Genomic DNA, 25,198 nt, shown 5'->3' on the forward strand with positions numbered 1-25,198 from the left:
ATGACTGACCACTGACCACTCCTCACCCCTCACCAGCTCTACCTGAGTTTGAGCCAACATGGCGTCTCTCTACAAGCTTTCCTTCTGCCTCTATCTCGACCCCCGCTGTGGTCTATTCCCAACCGGTAGCCAGGATGAGCCTGCTGAAACATAAGTGATGTCAATTCTAAGCACGAACTCCCACAGCAGCCCCCATTTCATGTACAGAGTGAGAGCCAAAAAGCCTTGAGCTGCCCTTGATCCATCCCTCCATCCGCCTCTCCACAGCACTTCCCACTTAACTCCACATTCCTCTACTGCTCTCCACCTTGTCCTTTCACTCCATCCCCACTGACCTCCTAACAATTTCAAGAACAACTGAGCATACCCCCACCTTCTGGCCTTAGCCTTGGTGGTTCCTTGCGCCTGGAACACCTTTCTCTTGCACATGACTCACTCCCTCACATCATTCAAGTGTTTGGTCACATCTCACTTTCTTCGTGAGGTGCCCTCACCTCCCAATAGCCCCCAACCCTTGTACTCCTGATCCTCCTTAATTTAGTCTATTTTTCTTACATCAGCAGCATGATTCACTTCTAAAATACTCTATTCCTTCACCATGGTGATTATTGGGTTTTTTTTTTCTATCCACTCACTTTCCCTAAAATGAAAAGGTCATTATTCCAAGCACCTCCCATAGTGCTTGGCGTATGGTAAATGCTCAATAAATCTTTGGGAAATGAATGAGTTATGAGTACATGAGTGAATGCACAAATGCTCTCATTTATTCCTTGTACTAACCTGACTAAGGTAGGTTTCCTTGCCTCCGTTTTCAATGAGGAAATGGAAACTCAAAAAGGCTAGGTATCTTTCACAACTCAGAAGTCTTCTACAAGGCAAAGCTGAGATTAAGAGAGAGCTCTCTCCTCTGGACCTTTCCCCTTTATCACACTGTAAAATGTGTACTTTATGAAAATATCAGCATTCCATAAAATGCCATACATTTATAGCCTCCATCCCCCTTTCTCCACACTCCCAGCCAATATTTTTTTAAATGAACCTCTTACAATGATGTAACGAAAGTAACTGGCTTATACAGTAACTTACATAACATGAATGATAAGAGGTGTATTAGTCAGGACTCTAGCGGCAGAGTCAAGGAATGTAACCAACTTGACCTAGTAGAAGTCAAAAATATTAAAACTAAACAATTTTAACTATTTAAAATAGAATGGGTCATAAGGCTCTATGAGCTCGTGGAAGCCACAGGAAAAAACAAAGACCGGTGAGTAGGAAGCAGGGGAGTTGGGAGAGTTCTCACTCCCTCTTCCACGAGTGTCTTTTTCACTCACCTTTTCCACCGGTTACCAGTATTGGCTCCCTCTGCCCATAAGGGACATGGTAACCACGCTGCAGCCATAACTCTTTCACCTAAATAAGACTGTAATCTCCTAGTCCCAGATGAGAAGCCCAGTCTGGGTGAGCAATGGCCATGGATCAGGACCCAGGGACAAACAGCTGACAGAGGACACCTTTCAAAGTTGGGGAATGCAGAGAAAGGGATTGAGTAGACAGTCTAAAGATAGATGACTATGGGACGCCTGGGTGGCTCAGTTGGTTAAGTGTCTGACTCTTGACTTTGGCTCAGGTCAATGAGGAAATTGACCTCATGGTCAATGAGGAACCATCTCATGGTTCATGAGGTCGAGCCCCACATCAGGTGGAGCCTGCTCTATCTCCCTCTCTCTCTCTGTCCCTCCCCCACAAGTTCTCTCACTCTCTCTCTCAAGAAATAAATTTTTTTAGTTTATTTATTCTGAGAGAGAGAGAGACAGAGGGAGAGGTAGAGAGAGAACCCCAAGCAGGCTCCATGCTGCCAGCATGGGGCCCGAGGTAAGGCTCGATTCCACAAACCGTGAGATCGTAACTTGTGCTGAAATGAAGAGATGCTCAAGTGACTGAGCCACCCAGTCATCCCAAATAAACGTCAAAAGTAGATGACTGTAGGAGTGCCTGGATGGCTCAGTCTACTGAGCGTCCATCTTGGACTCAGGTCATGATCTCAGGTTTGTGTGTTTGAGCCCCTCATCAGGCTTACTGCTGTCAGCACAGAGCCCACTTGGATTTTCTGTCTCCTTCTCTCTCTGCCCCTCCTCTGCTCATGGTCTCTCTCTCTGTCTCTCTCTCTCTCTCTCAAAAATAAATAGGCATTAAAAAAAAAAAGTAGATGACTGTAGAACTCAGTGGCACAATGGAAAGCACACTACTGGATCAAACAGCTTAAGTTCAAATTCCCATTTTGGTTTTTTGTTGATTTGTTTCTTTGTTTGACTTTACTTTTGCTCATTCTTAGATGTAGGGACTCAATATTGGTTACTTGGTGATAGGAAAGAACAAGAAGAAGAATAAAAGAAGAACCCTTGGAGTAAAGGAAAACAAGAAATGAAAAAGAAAAACAAAAGTACCAGCAAATCCAGAATTCTGAATTCTAACTTCACCACTGTTACCAAGGAGTAAATGCCTTGGGCAAGTCATTCCCTGGCCTCAGTTTTCTTGTCTGTATAATAAGGAGATTAGGCAAGAAAGAATCAGTAGGTTTCCAAAACATGCATGATCACGAGAATGAACTGGGCTCCCAGCTCAAAATGCAAATGCCCTGAATCTACTCATGAATAGTCTGATTTAATAGATCTTGCATGACCTTCTGTAATTTGTATTTTTCTGCAGCTTTCCAGCTGATTGTGATGTTCAGCCATTCTTGGGAACCACTAGACTAGATGGCATTTGAGACACATCCCAATGTTTGCAATATGTGTTGACATTAATATGATCTAGAAAAGATTCCAGTTGCGATAAAACTGATTTCTTATTGTATATCTGGGTATGTTTTTAAGAAATTGCATAATCTTTTCCTTTGGTTTCTGTAGAAAATTAAGAATATCTAGTACAAAACAGATGCGCGGTAAATAACACAAATGAATAAACGGTCAGTTCTTTGTTTTAATATTAACTTTTTTTTATCTCTTTGAGTAATCTACTTGTCATACAGGTAGGGAAAAATTTCAGAGTTCGTTTGGTTTACTGGAATATTAAAAATACTTAGGATAATCCTACATAATCCACAACTCATAATTATACCTGAAAGCTACTGATAAGAGAATATCATTTTTGTCTTTTATAACATGGATAAATGAAATGCATATATAAATATAATGTTCCCAACATGTATTATGTGCTATGAAAATACACGATACTGTTGTGCTATTGTAGTTCTTGCATTTTACCACCCACAGCATCTTACTCTTAACCTCTCAACTTTGCCACTTTCAAAATAGTGCTCAGATAAGTTCTGCAGGGAATTGTGTTGGCCCTGATCTTTTTGAATGCCAAGTGTTCTTTTTGGAAACAAGTAGTGTTACGGGTTTCTAAAGGGGTTGAACTTCAAGGCAGGGATTCTGGGATGTCATTCTGCCTTTGTGCCTATTAGCTGAATGAAATTGGGCAAAATACGTCACCTTTTCTGGCCTCCAATTCCTCTTCTGTGAAATGAATTCCATATTCATTCAGGCACTGTAATTCCTATAAGTAATTAGAAAGTAAAAAAAAAAAAAATACACCAGTGTTCTTTAATTCTGAATGTCACTGTATCTCTGCTTCATACTTAGATTTGTTATTTTTCTTGTTCCCTATGGAGACTCTTTTAATATGCTACCTAGGGCCACAAATTATATTCCTTAAACAGAATTCCGTTGATATCTACACTTCGCAACACCAGATCATTTTTGTGTGTGACACCAGTCCATTTCTAGGTGAACTTTCAAAGAAGAAAAATCACAGCTCGGGCTAAAGCATGTGATAGGATTGGAAAAGTTACCTCTCCCATAACTGTGGGCCTAGTTACAATTCCGTTTTGTCACTTGCTTCAGAAAGCGTCAATAACGAGGGGTAACAGTTTGGTTTGAGCATCGGCGGCAAGCCTGTAGTCATGCGCCTGGGAAGATGATGCTGTGATTTGTGTCTTCCTGCGAGGTCAGAAGACCCACCCTGTGAAGAATGATACTTTTTAGCCCTTTATTTACAGCTGCTTAGTTGCAGTGATGATGAAACAAATAATGCACAGGAAATGCATAGCCTTGTATGTATCGTGTATCTTACAAAATCAAAAGATTAATGCATGCATTTTATTGCTTCTTACAGAAGATAAAAATGTTAATGGAAAAGTAGATTGCAGACTCTCAGACCTATTTATTGTGGTGATATTTACTTATTTGTTTATTTTTGTGGTGGATGTTCTGGAAAGCACAAAAATACAAAGCATAACATCATGCAAAAACATGGTCATGTAAATTTTCTAGGGAACTCTCTTCTCACATGATGGAACTTAATGCTTGTCAGAGTACTTCTTAAGAGATCTTCGGTATCTTTGTTTCAGGCTAGCTATTGCATCTAATTGTTGTGTTTCGCTATGTTTCAGAACAGCTGAGCATTACCTACCACGAATAACATCAAGTTAAAAAAAAAACTGCAAAGTTTGGATCTTTTCCTGCCTTAGAAGCAAGAAAAATGGAAAACTGATCATCAAAGGTAAAAAGCGTGTCCTTTCTCCTTATATAACATAAGCCTACAGCTTCTTTTCCAGCTGTCTTACATAAACAATTCCCTTTATTTTGATAATATGGGATTTTTGAATTTAAATATTTCTGGCCTGTAACTCCAGACGTATTAAGAGGCTGCTGAGTTTGGTCTGTGATTTTTAAGTCCCTTGTTGATTGTACAGAATCTGGACAAGATGCGTTTCATATGTTTAATCTTCATTCCTGCTGTTAATCTAGAAAGGCAGATGAGGCAAATGTCATTTTCCCGACCGTGGACCAATATACTGTACTTTAGGCCAAGCAGGGAATGGTGAAGGTAGATGGCACAGTATCAGCTTTTAATTTGTCTTAGGGTGTTGTACAGGTTGGGACTTATCAGTACAAGGTGTTCAACGTGATCTACGTGCTCTAAGAAACACACTGGAAGCATTTGAGGCAAGGCTATGATCTCCACTCTCTTTCTGTCATTACGGAGTCTTGAGAAGGGAAAAAAGAAAGGTCTTAATGATTTACAAATCTGAAATACCACATGCATGGCATCAGATCAGAAGGGGGTTAATATTGCTGAAAGTATTAATAAGCTGTCATCTCTTGGGGGTTGCCTGCTTGAGACAACAATTTGGGTGTGGTGATTAAATGGGGAGCTCATCCCAAGGATGGGAGTTAGAGATCAGGGATCATCAATTGGGGAAGAAGCAAAGGCCAGGATAAGGAGGGAGCAGACAAGTCCTCCCTGTGGACTGCAGGAGCATGCTTCCCTGGGACCTATGGGCGTGCATGAGACCTCCCAGAATTTCTGCCTGGAGCAGGAGGTTTATCCACTGCCTTCCCCCATTGGTTGTGGATTGCTCCCAGAGGCATCGATTTTTTTCCCTTCAATGTGGGGCTGTGCTGGCACTACGTGGGGCTGGAAGACATTCAGTGGCCACTTGAGGTAGGCATTATAAAGGTGAGGAGAACCCAGGTAAAACCATCTGTCTGTGCAGCCGGGGCTGAAATCAGAGATGGACCAAAGGCCATGACGTGGGGAACCAGAGGCATCTATTATGCTTCCTTTGACTTTATTTTAAACCATAAAGTAAATCAGTTTCCTTCTAAATGAACTACATCCAGGAAGAAAATATTGTGTGTTGTAAAGACATTGAAAAGTTATATCCAAGTGTCATGGAACCAGAGTGAACTCTGTTTCAGAACTAACTTCTTCATCGATAAATTGTCTGTGTTCAGAGGGAGAGGTATATCTTGGTCCACAGGTACATTGGAGACCTTACATAACAAGATTTGAAGTATGACCCAAATGTTGTAATAGTTCAAGATAACAGCATTTCATTATCTCCGCACTTAATATTCACTGTAGATAGTGTTATGTGCAAGAAGGTGTCTGGATACACAAAAATACAATTAATGTCTTCCCTGTTTGGAAACAACCTAGTTAGCAGTGTCATCATTTGTGCAGAAAGTGTGACTCAAATTATGGATGTCTGAGCATAATGTTACAAAGATAGTCAGCTGGTAGGGGCGCCTGGGTGGCTCAGTCGGTTGAGCGTCCGACTTCGGCTCAGGTCATGATCTCGCAGTCCGTGAGTTCGAGCCCCGCATCGGGCTCTGTGCTGATGGCTCAGAGCCTGGAGCCTGCTTTGGATTCTGTGTCTCCCTCTTGCTCTGACCCTCCCCCGCTCATGTTGTCTGTCTGTCTGTCTGTCTGTCTCTCTCTCTCTCTCTCTCTTTCAAAAATAAATAAACAAAAAACAATTTTACAAAGATAGTCAGCTGGTGATACAGATTTAACACACTAAAGTGAATCCGAATTCTTGGCAGATTTAAGTAAAGTCAGGTGAAGGCTCTGGTTGTGTTGTGACCTAGTAGATCCTATGTTCAGAGGAGGAGTGTAGTTGGTGAAATCTCTAAGGAGTTACACAAATAAACAGCAACAAACACGTAAACTGATGTGCATTAGCATGCAGATTCCTAATGAAGGAAATGAAATATGGGGAAAGAGGGGAAGGAACAGCAGAGAGACTTAGGGCAGGGGAGCCGAGGAAGTAGTGGCAGATGGCAAGGCAGAAATACGAAAGGATAGACAGACTCAGTCTATGGGATGAAGAGAACCCTGTGGCATTGGAGAGAGATCTCTTAGAAAGACCCATATCCTGAGCCCAAGAAGGCAAGCTGAGTGAATGGGTACCAGGTAACTTTTGAGGCTGACAAATGCGTGAATCATCAAAGATTAAGTTGCTTGGTCTTCTCATCTGAACACTGCAGTCACCTCTCCATGGTCTCATTGGGCTCTAAAATCTTCCTAAATAAAAACTCCGATCATGTTTGTGCTTTGCTCAGAAAATACTACCTGGTTTACCGATCCATCATTGTCCAAACTTCCTACCGAACATGTAAAACCTGCCATTCTGAGTTTTCACACTGGCTTCTCATTCCTTGGCTTCCCTTACCAGTGGTCTAGACCATGGTCTAATATTGCAAATTCTGTAATTTATCAAGTCTTACGAGTGAGTGTAATGTATTTGGGCTCTCAAAGATAGATTGGTCTGGGATAAGGCCCAAGAGTTTGCATTTCTAACAGGTTCCCAGGTGATGCTGCTGGTCCAGAGGGCTCACTTTGTGCACCGTTCTGTAAAACAAACAACCCGGGCTGGCACTGCAATTCAATTACACTGCAATTCAACGCATTGCAATTCAATACATCGTAGTTTGAGTCAAAGACTGATTGCAGTAAAAGGGCTCACTTGCCAACATCGCCAATGTGGGAAGGGGTACTAGTTTAAGAACAGACTGAGTCTTCTAGTCAAATATCATCTTAATGTCATACAGTTCCCAAGAGTAAGCTTTGCGATATATTGTCAATTCCCCTTCTATGTTATAGACTTTGTAGACCTGTAAATATTTGATGGATGGGAGGATGGGTGGGTAGATGGATGGGTGAGTGGATGGGTCGGTGGGTGGATGGATGGATGGGTGGATGAGTGGGTAGATACATGGATGGATGGATGAAAAGGACAGATGGGTAGGCTTGGCAGCCAAGAGTTAGTTTCAGCAAGAAACTTAATCCCTTGCAAAGAAATTGCTCTGGCATATGCCATTAGGGAAAGACTAATTTCCCTCACATGGAAACCTTCTTATTGTGTAAGACCATACTCAGTATATAAGATATTTAAGTCGGTGGAATAACTCTATATATTCAGAACCCAAGTGTTTGGCATCAGTCGTATTGTGCCCTTAATAAGCAGAGTCTTCCACAAAAGACTTTTTTGGCTATTGGACTGAGTAAAGCAGGGGGCAAATGTCATGTATATCAGGGAAGATTGTACATTTCACTTTGTAAAAGAATCACTGGGCACGTGAAACCAGGAAATCACATCTTTTTAATACATTTCTTTGCAAATGTCTCTTCCTTGAGTTTAAATTTTGCAGCTGCAGCATAATTTGAGTGTTGATTCACATGTAGGACAATTGTGCTTTCTGGGTTTTGCTTTCGTGCATTCAAATGTGTTCATGTATTCATGTTGCACATTTTCTCTCTGCGTCTTTTATCTGCATACATCATCCCATGATTGGCTTGGTAAATTTATCCTACTTTTCTTGCTAAAATAACTGTTCCTGCTGGCTGTTTTCTGCCTACTCTTTAATTTATTCCAGAAATTGGGCTCGGTGCCTACTTTTAGAGCGCAGTGTGAAATGTATTCTGTATGTTTTTAAATCAAGTTCCCATATATTTTTTTTCTTATGTGTCCCATACTGATGTCAGCTTTGAAACGCACCCTTGAAAAAGCCTACTAGGATTACGTATTCGCATAAATAAGAACAATAGATGATGACATGAATCTTGAAAATATATGTTTGAAGGTTTATTTCGTAATTTAAGAGTAGAAAATTCAAAATTTAGGGCATGGCATGCCTAATGTTAAGCTTAAAGGCAAAGTCATGGTTTCAACTTTGCTATTACTTTGCCGTATGTCCTTGGCTGAGTCCTTGGACCTCAATTGTACTTCCATCATAAAAAGAAAGATTTAGGATCACCGGCCCTGGGATTCATCCCAGTGTTTGATCTTGCGATGTCAGGATGCAGATCGTATGAAACGCTGCTTAAAATCCGGCACGAAAGTACAAACGAGTCAGTCAGTCAACTAATGGCACATATTTGAGAGTGAAGTTGAAGGAGCAGGGTTTTGGATACAGAAAGACCTGACTTCAAAACCTAATAACTCTCGCCTTTGTTACCAAGATGAGCTCTGCGTACCTTTGCATTTTCATCTGTGAAATGGAGGCAGTTAGTAGTACCTGCAAAGTTGCTCTCGAGATTAGACATAATCAAAAAAAATATCTAGCACTTGTATGCTGAACACGCATCCATCTAAAGATCTGTGCAGGTCTCTAAGCTGGCCAGAGCCCAAACAATGGTTTCAGAGGTTAGTGAAAGATTACATTCTTCTTCTCCAATGTAACTCTGCCGGGCTAAGAAATTTTTATTTGTGACTCTGAAAAATGACCACAGTTTAGAAAATGTATCCATTGTTTAGTCAACTGAGACTGGCAATACTAATGGGAAAATTCAACAAATTTTTTGTGTGTGTCTAGACGGGGTACCTGGCTCTATACATTGCCAATGATTACACACAGTGAGCAAGCCCCTTGTTATCAAGAGCAACCCCTTCAGGGTCAAAGCATGAACTTTGTACAAGCTGGATTCTGACTCTTGTCTTGTTATCTGGCCACACTTTGGCCAGAAATTAAAATAAAGATCCTTCAAGGATACAGGTGTGCTGTTTCAAAGAGGCACAGGCACCCCCATGTTTATAGCAGCACTATCAACAATAGGCAAAGTATGGAAAGAGCCCAAATGTCCATCGATGGATGAATGGATAAAGAAGATGTGGTATGTATGTACAATGGACTATTACTCGGCAATCAAAAAGAATGAAATCTTGCCATTTGCAACAATGTGGATGGAATAGACTGTTTTATGCTAAGTGAAATTAGTCAGAGAAAGACACATATCCTATGACTTGACTCATGTGGAATTAAAGGTACAAAACAGATGAATATAAGGGAAGGGAAACAAAACTAGGATAAAATTAGGGAGGGGGACAAAACATAACAGACTCTTAAATATAGAGAACAAACTGAGGGTTGCTGGAGGGGTTGTGGGTGGAGGACTGAGCTAAGTGGGCAAGGGTCATTAAGGGGGTCACTTGTTGGGATGAGCACTGGGTGTTATATGTAGGGAATGACTCACCAGATTCTACTCCTGAAATCAGTATTACACTATATGCTAACTAACTGGGATGCAAATTAAAAAAATTAATTAAAAAAAAAGGAGATTGGCTGCCAAATTGCCCAGCCACAATACTTGTATGTTTTTAATATCATGCAGAATTAAAATTCAAGAACTATGAAAAAACAGTAAAGATCCTTCAAGACCCAGGTTTAGCCTGAATAAATGTTCGTCCACTCTTGATTTATATCTGACTCCAGCAAGTTAAAAGGTATTCCCTTTTTGTATTTTTCTTTCTTATCCTGTATAGAAGAATTTTGATAGCCTATTTGTCTGATGCAGCCTTTTACCCAGAGGCGAAAGAAATCAAATTTTGGTCAATAGATGATTAATTTACTATAGGATTCATGCAAATAATAAATATTTTTTGGTTCTTTTTAAAGTGTTTTTGAGGTTGAATTGTCATTTGGATATTGATGAACCTTAGTGCTTTCTCAGGAGCAATTCAGATCTGCCTACTTAATAGGAGTAGATCAATAAAGTTTTGGTAGAATATTTCATCAATCTTAGCAGAAGACCTAAACCTATTGCTTTTTTTTCCCCTCTATTTCAATATTCTGTAATGTCCATGCAAGCTAATACATTTTGAGATAAATCTTACTTTTTACTTTTGTATTCTTGTCATGTCGGAAATAATTGAGGAGCTATGAACTCCTGGTGCTGTTTGAGTATATTTGATTATTTCAGACATCTGTAAGGTAACGAAAATCTAATTGTGGAATGTTGTGTTTATTTGCCATGTCTTAGAGACCTATCACAGTCAAGATGAAAGTCATCATACTGATGAGGCTGTTTCAAGCCCTGGGAGAGAGGGAGAGGGAGAGGGAGAGGGGGGGAGAGGGGAGAGGGGGAGAGGGGGAGAGGAACAAAAGGAGGGAGGGAGGGCGGGGAAGAGGGGGAGAGAGAGAAAGACACACACAGTGGGTAGCAGTGGTTGTGATGGTGGTGATACTCCGCTCCTTACAGAGTAGCATCATTATGTATGGCTATAGCTAGTTAATTAATATATTTTATGTATTTAATATTAATATGTAAATGTATGGTATTGTTAATAATTACTATAATTTATTTCTGTACAGACCGATTATTACTGAAGGCACTTTTAATGAAAGGATCTATTAAGTACTCTATGAAAGAAACCTAAATATACTTTGCTGTATGATAGAATGACTTCTTTATAAGTAGAGTGGAACGGAGTTTACCACAATTCACGTATTTTAGTATGTGTTGACACTGTAAGAAAACCCAAAGGCAATATTTACTATGCCGTAAAATGATACAGCTTGACAAGAATTACTTGAAAAGAAAAAGAAAAAAAGAGGGAAGGCATGTTGGCTGAGCTTACTTGATTCTTGTTCTGTTAACATCATGCGCTACAAATTTTCACCTTCAGTATCTGATTTATTTAACAGCTAAGTTTAGGGAAAAGGTAACACCATTTGAAACAACACTGAGATACTTTTATCCTCCTATACAATCTGGGAATTGTAACTCAAATTAGGTACAGATCTGAGAAAATAATCGCGATGGTGATACACACTGCCTATCTCTCTAGCGACTCGAATATCTGAGGGCACCCTTGGTATTTCTTGGTGATTAGAAACGTAATAGCGAACATATATTCAATACTTGGGTATGTGCCCGTGGAGGGGAGGCATACTTTTATCTCCTCCCTCTGAGGGTCTTCCACTGGGTCTGAGAATTAAATCGACGCAAAATGGACTAACAAGAGAAAAGCACTCAAATTTACTTAATGTCAGTTTAATGTGACCTGGAACCTTCATAAGGAAATGAAGAGCCAAAGAAGGGGCAGGACCTCAATGCCTTCACAGTAGGCTGAACAAAGAGAGGCAATTGTGGAAACACAACTAGACCACACAGGGAGGTAAGAGGAAGGGAAGAGGTACTTTAACAAGGTCTGTTGGCACGGAATTCTTTCTGCCCCCACTCCCTGCTTTGGTGACGAGAATGTTTCTGCTGGTACAGGAAGGACATCTTTCACTTGGGAGTTGGGTCTTGTGCGTTTAGGAAGCAGAGAGGAGGCCAGAATGCAGAATGCTCTTCTTGTACCTGGTTTTCCAAGTGCCTTTGGCTCAAAGTGATCCTTATGCCGAGGTGGCATGTTTAAGAGCAGCATATCCTGGTCCCTTCCCCAGGCATTGTCTTAAGCACCTTACCTGAGTCACCTCACTTAATCCTTACTACAACCCTCTGAGAAAATTGCACACGACCACAGGAAGGAATCGACAGATCCAGCACCATAGTAACTGATTTCAGGCTGTTTTTCTCAATGATAGACAAAGCTCAGAGAAGATTCACTGGAGAGGGTGTGGTGTTCCCACATCCTGTCTATCATGTAGAGGATAGGAACGCCACACGAAGTCCCATTTCGTGGTCATATACAGGCTTCTTCATTTAACAGTTGCAGAATACCAGGTCTTCTCATCTGCATGTATCACATTTAAAAATCATGTACTAGGCCATCAAGCAAGTCTCAAATGTACCCTCCATTTCACAGATGAAGAAACTGAGATCTAGAGAAACTAAACCACCCAGCAGAGAACACGGAGCCAGTCTGCAGCCGTGCAGGGCACAGACCCAGCCTGCCATCCGAGCCACTCAACGTGTAGCATTCTCTGTCCATGTTGGTTGTCATGCAGGTGGAAGGCAAGGAGCTGGTCTTCAGGAGATAATTTAGTGTATCAGGAGAAGAGAGGTAGAGAGTAAACCCAATTCATTATGCAATGTTTTGAAGTAAGGATGTTGTCAATTTGAGATTAACCAATTAGAGCTTTATGCCACCCGTGAAGCTAGACTCACAAGAAAACAATCCAAACCGTACGTTAAAAGTGGACTCAAACAGTTGCATAATGTTCAAATAGCAAAAGCGAAGCACAAATGACACAATTTGAGCTACTATCTGAAATTAATTTTTTCGTGGCTCGGACCTAAATTACTGATCAGGTTTAGGGCCCATGTGTTAAATGCGAGGACATGCACTGGTGTCCTCATGGTCCCATCAAACCTACTGCAAACTCATTTCATTACCCCGCCCCCTTCTCTGCAGGGCACACATTTCAAAACCCTCGGTGGATGCACGAACCACACATGGTACCGAATCCTGCATACACTGGTTTTTTTTCCTAAACATACACACCTCTGATAGAGTTTCATTTATAAATTAGGCACAGTAAGAGATGAACAACAATAGCTACTAATAAAATAGAGCAACCACAACATCGGTTATGTGAATGTGTCTCTCTCTGTCAAAATACCTTACTGTACTGTACTCACCCCTCTTCTCATGATGCTGGGAGAGGATGCAATGCCTACGTGATGAGATGAAGTGAGGTGACTGACCGTAGGCGTTGGGGCAGAGCATTAGGCTACTATTGACCTTCTGACAGGAGGGCGGAAGGAGGATCATCTGCTTCTAGACCACAGTTGACCATGGGTAACTGAAACCAGGGAAAGCGAAACTGTGGATAAAGGGGACTCCTATATTTCCCAAACTGAACTCATACGCCCCCTCCCAGCTGCTCCTCCCTCCCCTGCTGTTCTCCATCCCCATCTATGTCGCCACTACCCACACGCCCGCCCGACTGCTTAACTTAGAAACCCGGGAGTCATCTATGAAATCTCTTTGCCCCCCACCTTTGGTAAATTTCAATGAATCCGTTGAATGAAATTCATATTCCCCATCTAATATTTTAATGCCCAAGGAGTCCATAGGGTTGGGGTCAGAGAGAATGTGGAGATGAGACTTTATGCTGTTCTGATGGTTTCTAATGTGTTTTGGTTTCTGCCCACGCTATTCAGTTCTCCTGTTTGGTTTGGGTTTGGGTTTTTTTCTTTTTTTTGGTTTTGGTTTTGGTTTTGGTTTTGGTTTTTTTGTTGTTGTTGTCATTGTTTGTTTTGGGGTTTTGGTTTTTTGGGTTTTTTTGGGGTTTTTTTTGTTTTTTTTTTTTTTTTTTTGCATTTTCTTGTTAGTGGTGGTATTGCTGTTGAGTATAAAATATGTTCATGGAAGATCTACTACAGAACAGCAGAGATCTTCTCTTCTCTCCATAAAGTATCGTGTATGTTGACAAATACAGAGCATTGCCTTTGGTACACACACACTCTCAGCAATACAGCCCTCTTTAATTACATCCCCTGGGGGAAAAATCAGTTTCCTGGCAAGGCAGCTTTCCTAATCAGAGACTTCCTGGGTCTTAAGTAATAAGAAACTCAAATGTTTCAAACTGACACTTAAACTGAGGCTTAATTGGGCATGTATTTTTATCTCCTTTGGGGATCAAGAAACTCTAAATGTTACATATTTAGACAATATTTCATGAGGGACACAAGGAAGGTTTCATGCATTTTGATCCTTTCTTTATTTAAGAAAGTTACTGGTAAATAATGTATGCATTGGTAGTAAAAGCTTGAATAATTTATCTCTTCCTTGACTTTCAAATTACCGCTTTCCAGATAATTGTATTATCATGATTTTTCACTTGAATGTGTTTGTAGGTAGGGAAAATTTTGCATTGTTAGAATACCAAGGAAGAAGCCCTGGGCAGGTAAACTGGAGGTGAGTTTCAATAGGATTTCAAGGGTAAAATGAAACCTGTCCCCTCAACCAACCTTGCACCTCAGGGAGAGAGTTAACAAAAAAAGAGAAGAATTATGGACTAAACTTCAGGAAAGCCCTTCATAAATTTAGTGGGCAGGAGAGCAAGGAGGAATTCGCCAGGAAATTCAAAGAAAACCAGAGCTGAGCAATAGTTAAATGGTAAAAAAACAGATTTGATTCAGGACTGTTGCAATAGGAACAAGAGACCCCATTAGAGAACGAGGTTTAATTCCAATGACACCACAGATAGGTAGGGATTTCTAGACCAAATGTGGAGCAGGGGTCAGAGGATGAAAATGACTAAGGGGAAATTTCAGGCATTAGAGAGGATTCTGGTTAGTTAGACCTGACACGACTCTTGCTAAAGGCCGGCCACGGTGATCAATATCAAGACGGGAGAGTGAAAAATTTGATCAGATACTGAGGGGGGTGACCAGTGACGGAGGGTGGAAGGTTCTCCCTAAGTTGATTTAAAGATTCTTGCTACAACTAGGCAACGCAAGCCTGACAAGGACAGACACTGAGCCTGAGTGGAGACCCAGAGGAGCCTCAGAAGTGTTAGAACATCTTTGTCAGAAGGATGCATACACAGCCAGGACAGAGATGGCTTTTATCATGAAGGCTGAAAAGAAAGTTCCAGGATTCAGACTAGCACATTTAATTAACAAAGTCCCATCGTAATCTTAAATCCAGCAATTCCTTTCGCTTCTGGCATCTGTCTGAAAAGCTTTTATGATTATAATTGGCGAAATTACAAATCGAGTCGCCCCATCTCACTCACCTGACTTCTCCATCTTTTACAAATAGAACCAACGTTATACCTCAGGGTCAAAATCTTGGGGTCATCTTTGGCATCTGCCCTCATCCCATTCCCCCCGCTGCTGCAGCCCCTCCCCAGGTCTGGTGGGGTTTTTTTTTTCCCCTGGTGCCTTCAGATCTTCCCCTTCCCGGCATCCTCTTCACCACCCTGGGTCAGACCCTCACTGCCTCCCACCCCAGTGGCTGCAGTAGGATCCCTACTAACCTCCCTGAAATACCATTTCTGGCATATTTTTAATAATTAGTGTTTGCCAAGTCCTTATGGACCAGACACGATGCTAAGTGTGCCATTTCATTTAATTCCTGTAATCAGTTTTAAGCAGTAGGTTTTATTATTCCTACTTAGCAAATGAGAAAATTAATCTCTAGAGAGTTTGCATAACTCACCTAAGGTCGCAGCAATTAAGCAGAAAATCTGACTCCAAAACCTGAGCCCTTAACCATTGTCGCGAAGCACCTCGTGTGGCCATGTTTGAAAGGAAAGCTGGTGACTCCAGGAGATAGAGCAGATACAAACAGGTGAGCTGCAGACTGGGAAAGATCCCCCTGGTCTCACCCAGTGGACAAAAGCTTATTCAAGGTTTTTAAGCAGGGGATCGGGAGAAACACGTTTAGATGGTGAAAGGATTAGAGTGATTCACATTTGGGGAGTGAATCTCTGGCTGTCATGAGCCCTGGCCACATAGCACGTGCTGTCTTCTCTGCAAGGGATCTTCTTACTGACGTTCTCTGCTTCACAAATGTCCTTCTAGACATCCCTCCAAGGTCACCATCCTGGAGGCGGATTGTATCTCTCTTCTAGCCTCTACCCAAAGCACATAGACTGTCAGGAGCCTGTCATGCTGCAGACTGTTGTGCAGTGATTAACATTTGATCGTCACAATCTGCTTGAGATGTTTCCACCCCGATTTCAAAGATAAAGAAAATAAGGCCAATGGATTTCATATGACCTCTCTTCCTAGGTTGTATCTGAATCATCTTTGTGTTACCAATGCTTGGTACCTAGTAAATGCCCAACAGATGGGTAGGGGGCACTTCAATTACCTTTATCTGGGTGTATATTTTATTAAAAATATTTAAAACTCCCAGATAACGGGAATTCGCTTTCCCATGTTTTTGTGTTGCTCATAATAACCTAGCAAAGTGTTTTGCGCAGAGCAAATAAACGTACTTCATTTATTTATCTTAAAAGGTCTTCATTTTACGTTTGATTTTGTATGCAACACACTTTAGAGCAGGGTTTTAAGTGAGTTCTCTTTGGCCAGAAATTAGTATAATGCCAGGTTCTCTTGGAAGGCCGTTTCTGCCTAGAATTAAATGATGTTTATATGCTAGGTAACTATTGTGCCTGGTGGAATGAAAATAGAGATGGAAGTATTACCAACTCGTATCAAAACTTGACTATTTAACGGGCAGTATGCCATCCATTTCACACATAAAATGTTGTTTTCTCCTCATAATAACCAATGGAGTAGGTATTAATTGTTTTTAATGTTTATTTATCTTTGAGAGAGAGAGAGACAGTGTGAGCGGGGAAGGGGAAAAAAGAGAGGGAGGCACAGAATCCGAAGCAGGCTCCAGGCTCTGAGTTGTCAGCACAGAGCCCGATGTAGGGCTCAAGCTCACAGACCATGAGATCATGACCTGAGCTGAAGTCGGACGCTTAACCGACTGAGCCACCCAGGCGCCCCAAGTATTATTTTTATCCTCACTTTATCAATGAGAAGGAAGGCACAGAAAGTTAATTTCCCCACGGTCACACAGCTAGTTAAGTGGCAGGCTGGAATTTGAACCCAGGAACCATGGCTCAGAGTCTATATTCATTCACTCACTTAATAAGTGTATTTATACCCTAGTATACAAGTCTTGATTTTAGGTTCTCCTAGAGGGTCGGTGAATGTTTACTTGACTGTATGAGGTCTAGGCAAGGGTATTCACTGACTCATGTGTAAAAGAATTATTTTTTTAGTGGTGGATGACTCATTTCAATGAAAAAATTATTTGCCTAAAGCATCCATTTTTAGTTTTCACATTTTACATGCTGTACCAATTCATCCTCAATTAAAATAAAGCAATTGCAAAGTGACTAGGAAATAGTCAATTATTGTTCAAGCTGCCAAGCTTCAGGAATTAGCATCCCAGAATTTGCAAAAATGTTAAGCCAGGAAAAAGAAGTCATAAAACACCATTTCAACTGCTTTTGAAACTCTGTCCGATATTGGTAATTGTATTATAATTTGAATTTTGGAATCGTAGAATTTTAGAGTTGGATGGGAACTTTGAGATCATCTGTGCCAAGTTGCTGCTTAATGCCAGAAGTGTTCACACGCATTTGAGAAAAAAAGGCATTTGATAAATGTTCCTCTAACATTTGTGTAGAGTCGATGGAAGCCGTGCGTGGAATTTTTTACTCTATTATATAACTTTGTGCCTTTGGCTATTAAAACGTTACAATATTTAGCCAATCCAGTCCAGCAGGGGCTCTTAGGACTCTTTCCTGGGTCTTTCCCATGCCTACATCTGGTCCTTTGAGAAAAAAAACTTGCCAACCTCTGCTCTAATGTTGCAGCTCTTTGTTTTGTTTTTAAATCTTATTATTTCCCATTTCATCCATCATGTGGAATAAAATGATTGACAGAGTGAACAACATAAACACAAAGAGCCTACGCGTGGCTTGACTTTCTTTCCGTTATGTCTCATGAGTAATTGTTCTTTCTCTCTCCCTCTGCTATTTCCACCCACTCCCCACCCCCTCCTCCCTCTCTCACACATGCACTTCATTCCTGAAGCTTATACACTGGGCACAATAATGGTCTTTCTTTTTGGTGACATTCAGTCTGGACGTCATCCGTTGCCCTAGGATACAAATGACATCGTCACATGACATATTTTGAAAAAGACATAGTAATGCTGTTTATGATCATTTAAAGATAGAATTTATTGGTATCACGTGCGTATATGACTATGATGTTTTTAATAGAATTGGATGTGAGTGGTTGATTTTTCAGCAAATCCTTTTGCATGCTGCCCCTGCCCTCTTGCTGTCCTTTCTCATGACCCCTCCCCCCTGGCTACCTCTTCATCAACCTCATCAACCAAGGCAGACAGTTTTCTTACAGGTTTTGCAAAAGGCCACCTTTCACTACTCCTTGTGCCCACCCTCTGGTCTTTTTCCTGCTTCCAGAGTCCTCCCCGAGGTCTTTGTTAACATGTCATCTCAGAGTAGCCTTCTGACGCCCTTTAGTGACTACCTCAGTACCTTTTGTGTGGCATACATGACATTCATCCCAATACGCAGTTTTCTCATGGTCTACATTTGGATTCTACGTGTCCACGTGTGTCTGCGTATGTCTGGGTGCCTGTGGGGCACTACCAGCCCTCTCTACTGGAACGTAAACTTCACAACGTCAAGGACTCAATAACACAACGTCATTGGGATTTTTACTCGATTTTGCTGATGCCATTTTTTGCATTTGTTACCAATAGATGACTTATCACTAAATAGTCATTATTCCAGGTACAGTGTACCTATATCCCCTTTCGTCTTCGCTAACGGTGGTGTGGATGTATTTGTGTCAGTGATGCCTCTGGAATTTATGTATTCAGAAAATTTGGGAAATAGGAAATAGTCATCTGTCATTATATAACTGAAAACCTTTTTTAGATTACATAGAACTTCAAGAACAGCCTGAAAAACCAACAGGAGGGGAAGGTATTTAATGTTTTTGTAATGAAATTGACTCAAATAATTTATGTCACAGTGTTCAAGAAGGTTTGCTTATGGTAGAAAGGCAGTCAAATGACTGTGTGATTAAACTTTTCTAAGAAAACAGGGTGAGGCATCAGTTTAGCGTACTCTGGACAGTGCCTACAATGTCCTGTTCAGATATGTAATAAGTAGTTGAGGATAGCACCGATTATGCTGTATCACTCATTGTTGGACATAATTGTTTACCTTGCAGTTAAAACTCTTAGGAATATTACTTTACAGATTCTTGCATCATTCCTTCCTATCACTATTTCAGAAAGAGGAGATTATTTGCCTTAAGAATCACACCTGTTGATGGAATTGCTCTAGACTGAGTCCAATGGTCCCAATGCTGCTAAGAAAGTCTTTGCCAAAGTTGGGTGGAGTGGTCAAAGGCAATTTAAAAGAGTCTATAATTTCCCATCTATCCTTTCTTACCTTCCTGTAAGCCAGGTGTCTCAAGGAAGGCTGCAGTGTTGTTCCTGGTCATGGAGAACTGCATCTTTGAGAGTACAGACTGGCCTCTGAGAATGATGGACCAGTCTACCTGAAAACTCTCACTCTAGGAAGTACCCCTATGTCCCACCCTCTTCTTCACGATTGGGGAAAAGTAGGAGAGTTGTACAGTGTTGCCTAACAGGATTTTTATAGATCATATAAGGGACAAGACGCTAGATCTTACTTACCATAAATGGCCCTCCTCCTTATGGCCGCATGCTTGCCCAACCCATAACATATGTCTGTAATATTCTAATCTAGATTGGAAATTACAAGGTCTCCATGGGTTCCTCTTAAACCTACAGACACTTTAAAGGCTCTTTTTAAATTAAAGCATAATTGGCCTACAGTGTTATATAAGTTTCATGTATGCATCATAGTGATCCGATGTCTTTATACACTAAAAAATGGTCCCCACAGTAAGTCCAGTTACTACCATACAAAATTATTACAATATCATTGACTGTATTCTCGATGCTTTACTTTCCATCACCATGACTTACTTATTTTTATGCCTGAAATTTTGTAGCTCTTATTTGCTTCACCTGAACTTAGATTTTTCTCACTCTCCCCAACTCCTCCTCCTTCTGGTAACCATTTATTTCCTGTGTCTATGAATATGTTTCTGTTTTGTTCTGTTTGTCCGTTTGTTCTGTTATATTCCACATACAAGTGAAATCGTGGTATTTGTCTTTCTCTATATATTTCATTTAGCTTAATACCCTGTAAATCTATCCATGTTGTTCTAAATGCACGATTTTATTCTTTTTTTATGGCAGAGTAATATAACATTGTGCGTGTGTGCACACGTGTGTGTGTGTGTGTGTGTGTGTGTGGATACCACATCTTTTCTTATCCATTCATTTATCAGTAAACATTAAGGTTTTTTTTGTATTTTGGCTATTGTAAATGTTGCAATGAACATATGGGCACATGTATCTTTTCAAATTGGGGTTTTTATTTTCTTTAATTAAATACTCAAAAGTGGAATTGCTGAATTGTATGGTAATTAGTGGCTATGCCAGTTTACATTCCCACCAATAGTGCATGAGGGCTCCATTTTTTCCACATCCCAGCCAAAATTTGTTTTTTGTTTTGTTTTGGTTTGTTTTGTTTTTTGTCTTTTTTTATCATAGTCAATCTGACTGGTGTGAGGTGCTATCTCATTGTGGTTTTGATTTGTATTTCCCTGATGATGAGTGATGTTGAGCATCTTTTCATGTGTCTGTTGGCCATCTGGATGTCCTTTCTTCATATCCTCTACTTATTTTTTAATCCGATTATTTTTAAATTGAATTATATGAGGGGATTTTATTAATATTAACTTGTTGGATATCTAATTTTCAGTTTTCTCCTTTTATTCATTAGGTTGCATTTTCATTTTGTTGGTTTCCTGTGCTATGCAAAAAACTTTTCAGCTTGACGTAATCCCATTTGTTTATTTTAGCCATTGCTTTTTATTGCCGTTCCTTAGGAGTCTGGTCCAAAAATACACTGCTAAGATCTGTTCCAAAAAATTTACAATTTATGTTTTCTTCCAGGAGTTTTATGGCTCCAGGTAGTTTCAAGCCTTTAGTATCTTTTGAATTAATTTTTATATATGACATAAGAATATAGTCCAGTTTCATTATTTTGCATGTAGCTGTTCAGTTTTCCCAGTACCATTTATGGAAGAGACTATAATTTCCTTACTGAATATTCTCGCCTCCTTTGTCATAGACTAACTGATCACATGTGTGTGGGTTTATTTCTACACTTTCTATTTTATTCCATTAATCTGCGTGTCCGTTTTTATCCCAGTACCATACTGTTTTGATTACTATACCTTTGTAATATAGTTTGAAACCAGAGCCCATGATACCTACAGCTTTGTTCTTCTTTTTTAAGATTGCTTTGGCCTTTGGGGATATTTTGTGGTTCCACACAAGTTTTAGGATACTTTATTCTAATTCTGCGAAAAATGTCATTGGTATTTTTTTAATGTATGTTTATTTTTGAGAGAGAGAGAGAGTACAAATGGGGGAAAGGCAGAGAGAGAGGGAAACGGAGGATCCAAAGCAGGCTCTGTGCTTACAGCAGACAGCCTGGTGTGGGGCTCGAGCTCACAAACTCTGAGATCATGACCTGAGCCAAAGTCAGATGCTTAACTGACTAAACCACCCAGGTGCCCCAGTCGTTGGTATTTTTGATGGGTATTACACTGAATATGTAGATTGCTTTGGGTAATATGGTCATTTTAACAATATTGATTCTTCCAGTCCATGAGCATGGAATATCTTTCCATTTATTTGTGTCATCTTTGATTTGTTTCATCATTGTCATATAATTTTCTTTTATTTTTCTTGCCTACCTGCTCTGAGTAGGATTTGCATAACTATGTTGAATAAAAGAGAGGATATAGTGAGCATCCTTGTCTTGTTCCTGACCTTAGAGGAAAGCTTTTAGTTTTTCCCCATTGAGTATGATGTTAGCTGTGTCTTCATCATATATGGTTGTTATTGTGTCAAGGTATGCTTCTTCTATACCCACTTTGTTGAAAGTTTTTATCATAAAATATGTTGAATTTTATCAAGGCTCTTCTTTCTTCATGTCCAAATATCATTTAGTATTTCTTTCTTCGGAACTTATCAAAGAAGCATTTTTATTCTTGTGCTGCATGCAATGACTAGTAATATAGCCATTACATTTCTCTAGCTGTTCTAATGTGATTTTATTAATTAGGTTTGTATAGCACAGTTGTGCTAACGGATGCTTTTTAGGCACAAACGGCTCTTCCCTATCCCTCTCCTACCATGCCAAATAAAAACTTCTCTTGACTCTATAGGTTCTTCAATTGTTATAAATTTATGCATAATTATTCTAGAATACTGAACAGAAACTGTAGATGGAGAATTTGCAAGCATTTTGGAAAATTGTAAGTAAAATAAATTAATTTCCAGTTTTACCCACCACTTAGCAATCCACGTAGACCATTTGAGAACCATAATCTTTTGTAGCCCAAAATGTCATAATGAAAGTCAAGAGATCGTACATTCGTTTCTAGTTTAATCATTGATTTCGTTTGACCTTGGGCATCTATTTTACTCCCCGTCGTAGTAAATGTGTGGGACCTTGGAAACTTTGTGAATTAACTTGAATTTTTGCTAATATGTCATGTTCCATTGTCCTGCTTCATATGCCCTTATTACCCTTTAAGGATCTGCTTATCTCTGTAAGGAGTCACCTGTTTCTGTTTTACACATCTCTCATGCCTCTCTGTTTACTGGGGGCTTTCTTCTCCACTCATTTGAATAATCCAAAGAGATTATAAAGCATTTAGAAATCAGAAAGTGACATGTACATGGTAAGTAGTATAATCATACTTTCACAGGTGAAATCAGCAGTGGCAGGAGGTACATAACTGCTTTTGGTGACATAGAATGTTGTTACAAAACATAATGGGGTTCTTGGAGAAAATATTATATAGCTAACAAAAGAGGGAAATATCCCATTAAAATTAAATTCATCTCAAAGTCAAAATTCTTTTGAAAAAACTCAGTCCTGCTGTGGACTGTTTTAATCCGTGATTTATTGTGACACATGAACATCATTTATACGGTCTTGAGCCACACCAGATGAGTTTTCTAGATGTGTTTCTTTTTACAGTAATTGGATGATTGAAGTTAATTGAATAAACTAACAAATTACATATGAAACTTCTCATTTGTGCCATACTCATTTGTATGCTCAAACTTCTCATTTGTGCAATAGGTTATCTTTATTTTTTTTTATTTATTGAGGGAATAATTGACATGCAGTATTATGTTAGTTTCAGGTGTTCAAAATAATTATTCTACATTTGTGTACTTTGTGAAATAGTCACCACAATAAGTCTAGTTACAATCTGTCACCTTATAAAGGTATTACAGTATTATTGACTGTATTCCCCATGCTGCACATTACATCTCTATAGCTTATTTATTTCATAACTGTTAGTTTGTACTTCTAATTCCTTTTACTCTTTTCACCCCCTCCGGCCCCCTTCCTCTGGCAAGCGCTGGTCTGTCCTCTGTATTTATGAGTCTAGGTTTTATTTGTTTTGTTTTTTGGATCCCACGTGTAAGTAAAATCACAGGGTACTTGTCTTTCTCTGACTGATTCCCCTGAGCATAATAGCCTCAGGGTCCATCCATGTTGTCCCAAATGGCAAGATTTCACTGAATTTTATGGCTAATAATAGTCCATTGTATCCATATGCTACATCTTCTTTATCTGTTCATCCACTGATAGACACTTGGGTTGTTCCCATTCTGGATATTGCAAATAATACCATAATGAACGTAGGAGTACCTCTATCTTTTCAAATTAGTATTTTTATTTCTTAGGATAGATAACCAGGAGTAGAATTGCTGAATCATATGGCAGCTCTGTTTTTAATGCTTTGTGGACATTTCATACTGTATTCCATAGTGGCTGCACCAATTTACATTACCACCAACAGTGTGCAAGGGTACATTTTCTCCACATCCTTGCCAACGCCTGTTATTTTTTTTTGATAGTCATTATGAAAGGTGTGAGGTGATGTATCATGATTTTGATATGCATTTTCCTGATTAGTAAATGTTTAACATCTTTTCATGTGCTTGTTGGCCATCTATATGTCTTCTTGGAAAAACGTCTATTCAGATCTTCTATCCATTTTTTAATTGGATTGTTAGTTTTTTGTTAGTGACTTGTAGGAATTCTTGATATATTTTGGATATTAACCCCTTATGGGATATATGATTGGCAGATATTTTCTTCCATTCATTAGGTTGCCTTGTCATTTTGTTAATGGTTTCCTTCACTACACAGAAAGTTTTTAGTTTGATGCAGTCCCATCTGTTATTTTAATTTTTTTTTTTTTTGGTCTCATCTAAGGAGTCAGATCTAACAAAATACTGCTAAAACCAATGTCAAAGAAGTTACCATTTATATTTTCTTCTAGGAGTTTTATGGTTCCAGGTCTTATTTTCAAGTATTCAATCCCTTCTGAGTTAATTTTTCTATATGATATATGATGATAGTCCAGTTTTATTCTTTTGCACGTAGCTGTCCAGTTTCCCCAGGATTATTTATTGAAGAGACTATCCTTTTATATATATTGTTGTATATTCTTGTATATTCTTACCTACTTTGTCATAAATTAATTTATATTCTTGTTGTATATTCTTACCTACTTTGTCATAAATGAACTGACTATATACATGTGTGTGTGTTTTCTGGGCTCTCTATTCTGTTCTCTTGATCTTGGGTCTGCTTTTATGCCAATACCATGCAGTTTCAATTATTGCAGGTTTGTAGTATAGTTTGAAGTCAGGGAACTTGATACCTCTGGCTTTGTTCCTCTTTCTCACAATTGCTTTGGCTATTCAGGATCTCATACAAATTTTAGAATAATCTGTTGTAGTTATTTGGAAAATGTCATTAGAATTTTCACAGGCATTACATTAAATATTTTCAATAGTACAGACATTTAAACAATATTATTTTTTCCAATCCATGAGCATGGAATATCTTTCCGTCTATTTATATCTTCAGTTTCTTTCATCAGTGTCATAGTTTTCAGAATATGGGCCTTACACCTCTTTGGTTTAATTTAGTCCTAGATATTTTATTCTTTTTGATACAATTTT

The 25,198-nt window shown here is 39.5% G+C and overlaps 1 protein-coding gene across 1 annotated transcript in view; it reads left to right on the forward strand.

Annotated features, from left to right (window-relative positions):
• Positions 1 to 25,198, forward strand: part of DLGAP1 (DLG associated protein 1) — an 884,156-nt gene that overhangs the window by 288,899 nt on the left and 570,059 nt on the right. Inside the window, exon 3 of the mRNA XM_042911414.1 lies at positions 4,454 to 4,563. The gene's annotated coding sequence lies outside the window, so the exon portion shown is untranslated. The remainder of the gene's footprint in view (positions 1 to 4,453; positions 4,564 to 25,198) is intronic.

Source organism: Panthera leo, chromosome D3, assembly GCF_018350215.1.
Source record: "Panthera leo isolate Ple1 chromosome D3, P.leo_Ple1_pat1.1, whole genome shotgun sequence".
Classification (NCBI taxonomy): domain Eukaryota; kingdom Metazoa; phylum Chordata; class Mammalia; order Carnivora; family Felidae; genus Panthera; species Panthera leo.